Genomic DNA, 6,361 nt, shown 5'->3' on the forward strand with positions numbered 1-6,361 from the left:
GAAAGAAGGGTTATTGACATATACACATAAGCCTACCGCCACGTGTCAGTGCCCAAAGATGATATAAATTGTATTTCTTATGGTGTTAGAGATAACTTAGGTGCAGCATTAGTAGAAAGTGGGGGCTCACTTTGTCTTTCACATGATCTTCTTGTGGCTAGGAATAGGGCAATGATGCAGGAACATGCTGATCACTCTGAGGCTCAACCAAGAGACCAACCAGAGAAGATTGGTATAAACACTTCAAAATGGAAAAATAAAATAAAATTATTTCTTAGAACATGTAAACTGTCTTTTATTAATTCATTTTCATGTTTATATATGACATTATCTTTGAGTGACATTGCATATGCACTGCCTCTTACCTAGGTTTCTTTCCCTTGGAAACAGCACTGGACATCTCTCCTTTCATGAGACATCTCTTCCTTCCCTCCCCGGTGTAAGTATAGAGCACAGCAACTTTTAGAGATTAACATTCATTTTAATGAAAACCTTGGAGTTCCTCTGGGTAAAGATTTGGTCTTTCCAAAGGAAGAATTTCTCTCTGTGTGCATGAATCACCTCCCACCCAAGATGATAGGTAAGCAAGATCAAGCTGGCCCTCATTTTACATGAAACACTCTGTGTAGACCGGTCATACAGCAAGGTGCATGGTAGAAATCTAACAAGGAAGGGACTAGTGGTAGAAGCCCAGTATCTACACTGGGATTTTTGGTCTAAGTCCTCCACAGAATCTTCTCAAGGACAGTAAGGTTTTATACACTAATGCAGGAAATTCAAGAACTTTCTCTGTTTTACTAATAAGAAATTATATTTCAGATGAGGTAAATAAACCACAATATATAAGAAAATCATATTTATATGTAAAGCCCAAGTTTCATTATAATAGAAAACTCATCCAAATATAGTCAATGTCAAATTTCCCAATATTTCACAATACTGAACATGAGTTAAGTGATGACTTTGTAACACTAGGAATATATATTCAGCCTGTCAATCACAAATAATAACTAGGATTATCTTGAGCAAAAAACAACTTTATTTTCTGCTAAGAAAAGAGGACAGGGAATTTGCAGACTTGTGGCTGGAGGTAACATCCCTATTCTTTGTACCCACGTACCCTTTTATTCATAACTGGATATCTGATTATGGAAATGATTATTAGCAAAGTCAAACCTTTTGAAAACAGATTTCCATATTTTATAGCATCACATGAAATTGATCCTATACTTCAAAGTAATTAAATTTAGAGTGAGAATAGCTTTTGGAAATTGGATATGAATTTTTTGTTAAAAAATGATATGATTGTAAAAAAAAAATGATATGATTGTACGAATCATTACACAATAACAAATCTTTGCTTAAGGGGCCTCCTTGCCATAAGAAATAAGTACTGAATAGATCTACAGAAAGTTATCTTATGATATGAGGCAAACATATCGGAATGCCTAAATAATTCAGTCAGTTAACTGTCTGCCTCTTGATCTCAGTTCAGGTCTTGATCTCAGGGTCCTAAGTTCAAGCTCCACATTGGAATCCACAATGGGCATGGAGCCTACTTAAAAACAAAATGAGGTAAACATACTGACTTTAGTTTTTTCCATATACAGCTGAGGGTGTATAAAAGGCCCAATGCACATGGTGACATTCAGACTCCTCTTCAAGTAGACCTTCTTCTCCTGGAACCATGTGCTACTCTGACAGCTGCCTTCAGCCTGGGCTGCAGCGATGGTGGCCAGATGTGGCTATGGCTGTGGTTATCCTGGCTATACTGTTGCTATACATTAAATGTTTGTGTATCCAAGAATTCATATGTTTAAATCATAACTCCCAGTGTGATGATATTAGGAGGTAAGGCCTTTGGGAGGTGATTTGTGCCCTCATAAAAGAGACCCCAGACAGCACCCTCACCACTTTCCTCCATATGAGGACACGATGACAAGACAGCCAATCATTAACCAGGAAGCAGCTCTTCACCTGACACTGAATTTGCCAACACTTGATCTTGGGCTTCACAGCCTTCAGAACCATGAGCCCAGTGCTTCCTGAAGAACCATGAGGAACAAATGTTTGTGATTTAAGCTCCCGGTCTTTGATACTTTGTTATAGTGGCCTGAACAGACTAAGAAGTCGGATGGGGATATGCCTGCTGCTACATATCTTGCTGTAGCAGATACTGGTCCTATGGGTTATAGTGACAATCTTTCTGAGGAAGTCAGCCTGAATTCCTCTTCCTTTGATTCAGGAATCCAACCTGAAGATTCCTGGGTTCCAGAGTTATTTTGGTAAATCCGTTATGATCCAATGGCAAATATATGCTAAGAAACATTGGAAAAAGAAGATTCAGATTGTCCAAACTTCAACTGACCAAAATCATCTGGGTTATCCTACATCTTAAAGATAGTTTCCTTAATTGGGGCACCTGGGTTGCTCAGTCAATTAAGCATCAGATACTTGGTTTCCATTCAAGTCATGATCTCAGGGTCCTGGAATCAATGCAGAGCCAGCTTGAGGATTCTTTCTCCCTCTGCCTCTCCCTCCACTCATGTGCTCTCTCTCCCCCATGTCTCTCTCTAAAATAAATAAATAATTTTTTAAAAAAGAAAAAGATAATTTCCTTTATTATTGGTAATGTTATCTTTTTGTTAAAATCTTAACCCAATAGCTGTCATGTGAGAATGTTTTGTGTTTATTTTTTAATAAACCTTTCCATTGGTAAAATTACTTGTTGCCATTTTCACTTATTACTGTCACTTTTGTGTTTATTCACGTTGTGAGTTTGAGGGTTTATTTGAAGTCACTACATTACCTTTGTTGCTCTTTTTCATATGACCATTGTAAAATCTGTTCTTTTCACGTGCATTCACAAAATGCTTCTCTCCACACCTCATCAAGTTAAGCTTCACAGTAAACTATTATCCCTTTTTCTCTCAAATATTCCAAAATGCCTCAAGCTGTAGAATTTTTCTTCCTCCCCAGAGGTGGCACAGTATCATTCAAGTTGTGTGGCTGAATGATTCACATGTGTATGGCTACTCCTCTTCAGTTAACAGGTAAAACATTGGAACCTATCCCTCATCTTGTGTCTACAGGTAGGATGAGCTGTCTGTCTTCATGTCTGTGAGAATCTGTAAGAACCGACTCATGGTTACCATCTTGGAAACCAGGTCTAAGTGAACTCTGGACCACTGCTTTCTCACTTTTATCAGTGATAGCTAAATTTTGTATTCCTAACTTCTCTTCCAAAGACATGACAATTACATATTTTTCTCACTAATTTTGGCTTTCTCCCTAAATCTAACAGGAATCTGAAATGCCAATTTCCCTGGGCTGTATTTGAAATATACCTTTATAATCACATGTATGTTTTTGATTAATTTTCATAGACCATCAAAGTACATTGGGAATTGAAAACACATACCCAATTAGAAAGTGACAAATTGGGATGCCTGGGTGGCTCAGTGGTTGGGCCTCTGCCTTCTGCTCAGGATGTGATCCCAGAGTTCCGGGATCAAGTCCCACAATGGGCTCCCTATAGGGAGGCTGATTCTCCCTCTGCCTATATCTCTGCCTTCTCCCTGTGTCTCTCCTGATAAATAAATAAAATCTTTTTTTAAAAAAAGTGACAATTTAGCAATGTCCATTAAACTAGAAAATTGCTTGCCTTGAACTATGCAAAGAAATTTTTTAAAAAACATTATTTAGCATTTCAATATGAAAAAATAAATCATCTACTTAATTATTTTTTTGGAATTGTAAGGACATTCAGTTCTTGTCCTTGAACAATCAAATGTCCTTGCAAAATTTCCATAGGTCCATGCTAAGACATGAACTAATTCCTTGAAAGACATAAATTACCAAAACTCACACAAAGAGAAATAGATAACTTTAACAGCCCTTTATGTATTAAAGAAATTGAATCAACAATCACTAATCTTTCATAAAGGAAAGCACTACGCACAGATGTTTTACTGGTGAACCATAGCAAAAAAATCAAGAAGGAAACTATACCAATTATCTATAACATATTTCAAAACATGTAAGCAGAGGAAGCACTTCCTAACTTATTCTAAAATACCAGCCTTATCTTAATACCTAAATCAGATAAAGATATTTTAAGAAAGGGAAATTAAAAAGCAATTTCTTGGGGCATCTGGGTGGCTCAGTTGATTAAGTGTCTGACTCTTGATTTCAGCTCAGGTCACCATCTCAGGATTGTGAGATGGAGTCCCAGGTCAGGCTCCATGCTGAGTGGGGAGCCTGTTTAAGACTCTCTCTCTCCCTCTCCCTGTGCTCCTCTCCACATGTACGTTCTCTCTCTCTTAAAAAAAAATAATTTAAAATTTAAAAAATAATAAAAAGCAATTTCTTCATGAATCTAGCTGCAAAAATCTTCCCAAAAAAAGTTAGCAGTTCAATTACAACAATGTGTGAAAAGACTATCTATTATTATATGATTGCAATTTTATAACATTCTGGAAAAGACACAGCTAGACATATGGTAAAAAGATCAGTGATTTCCAGGGGTTCAAGTGGAAAGGAAGGACAAGAATGGGGAGTTCTCCTAGGGAGTGAAACTATTCTGCATGTTATTGTACTGGCAAATACATACCACTATTCATTTGCCCAAATCTGTATAGGTTTACAGCACAAACAGTGAATCTTAAGCAATTTTTAAAAAAGTATTTTTGGAGAACAGGGGATTCTAGAATGGAATAGAGAATATTACAAAATCACCTAACTATATTACAATTACATGAAACATTCTCACAGAAGCAAGTAGGGGAAAATGTTGCTGACTTAAGTATCTTTAGAAATGAGTGGAGGACGTAAGACCAAAGGCAAAAGAAACTGTACATCAACCAATTAATCAATTCCATCTAAGCCAGTTCACAGATTCAGAACTTCTTGAATGAATGGAAGGCAGGTCCCTTGAGGAAGGTCTCTGCCACATTGTCCAAAAATTATACTGTGTAAGTCTTCCCTTCAGCATTCCTCAAAAGGACTCATGACAATTTACTGGTGACAGTAACAATTGACTAATGACAAGTGACAATTTTAGTGACAGTGCACCAAGGAAGGGAAAAGTACTGGAATTTTCAGGGATTACCTGACTCTGGCTCTAAAATGACACTAACTTTTTGAGTTCCCAAATACCATTATGGTCCAGTCAAATGATTAATGGAGCTTTAGCTTAGATGTATCTCATAATGGGCTCAGTAAATCCATGAATCCTCCCTGTGAGTATGCATTGTTAGCAAAGATATATTTATAACTGGCAGGATCTGCACATTGAATCCCTGGAGTGAGGTCTATTATGGTAAAAAAAAAAAAAAAAAGAAAAGAAAAAAGAAAGAATAAAACCACTAGAGCTTCCTCTTTCTACCAAAATAGTAGATCACAAACAATAGTTTATTTCTGGAAAAATTAAGTATATTAATACTACCTGTAATAATTTCCCAAGGCTGATGTAACAAAGCACCATACATTGGTAACTGAAAGCAAGAGAAATTTATTCTCTAATAGTTCTGAACACCAAATATTCAAAATTAAAGTGCCGGTGAGGCCTGCTCTTTCTGAAGGCTCTAGAGGAGAATCCTTTCTTGTCTCTTCCTAGCTTCTGGTGATTGCTGGCAATCCTTGGTTTTCCATGTCACATCACTTGAACATTACTCCCAATTTCTGCCTCCATTGTTATATGACATTACCCTGTGTGTCTCTGTGTCTACACGTGGCCTTCTTATAAGGACATTAGTCATTGGATTTAAGGTTTACCCTAATTCACTATGACCTCATCTTAGCTTGATCACATCTACAAAGACTCTATTTCCAAATAAGGTCACATTCACAGTTACTAGGGGTTAAGATTTCAACATATTTTTTGAGGGGACACAATTCAAGACATGACACTGTCATTAAAGTGTATAAATTTCAGGGGTTGTGATTTCAAATTTTTATTCAATTTGTCTCTACAAAATGTAGATGGATTCAGAGGAATGAAAATGAGTAATCATAAACTTAATCCACTGGTGACTTCAAATGTAGGTTTGATCTCAGATATTATTTCTTTGCTGAAGCAAATGTACACACCCTCTAGAATATGGTTTGCATTTTTTGTGGTCTGACAGAGGGTTTTTACTGTATCCCTGCAAATAGAGAACAGCAATCAGCTTGCTTTCAGCAGGCAGGACCAGTAATGCTTTTGAACCACCCCACTTCAGAAGTGTGCTGATTCTTCAGCCCTCAGGCACAAACTAGTCTGCAGACAATTTGACTCTGCATTCCAAAGGACATCATTTTGTCCACTATATTGATAATATGATGGTCATTAGATCCAGGAAACAGAGACTAGAAACTACTC

Source organism: Canis lupus, chromosome 31 (assembly GCF_011100685.1).
Source record: "Canis lupus familiaris isolate Mischka breed German Shepherd chromosome 31, alternate assembly UU_Cfam_GSD_1.0, whole genome shotgun sequence".
Lineage (NCBI taxonomy): Eukaryota > Metazoa > Chordata > Mammalia > Carnivora > Canidae > Canis > Canis lupus.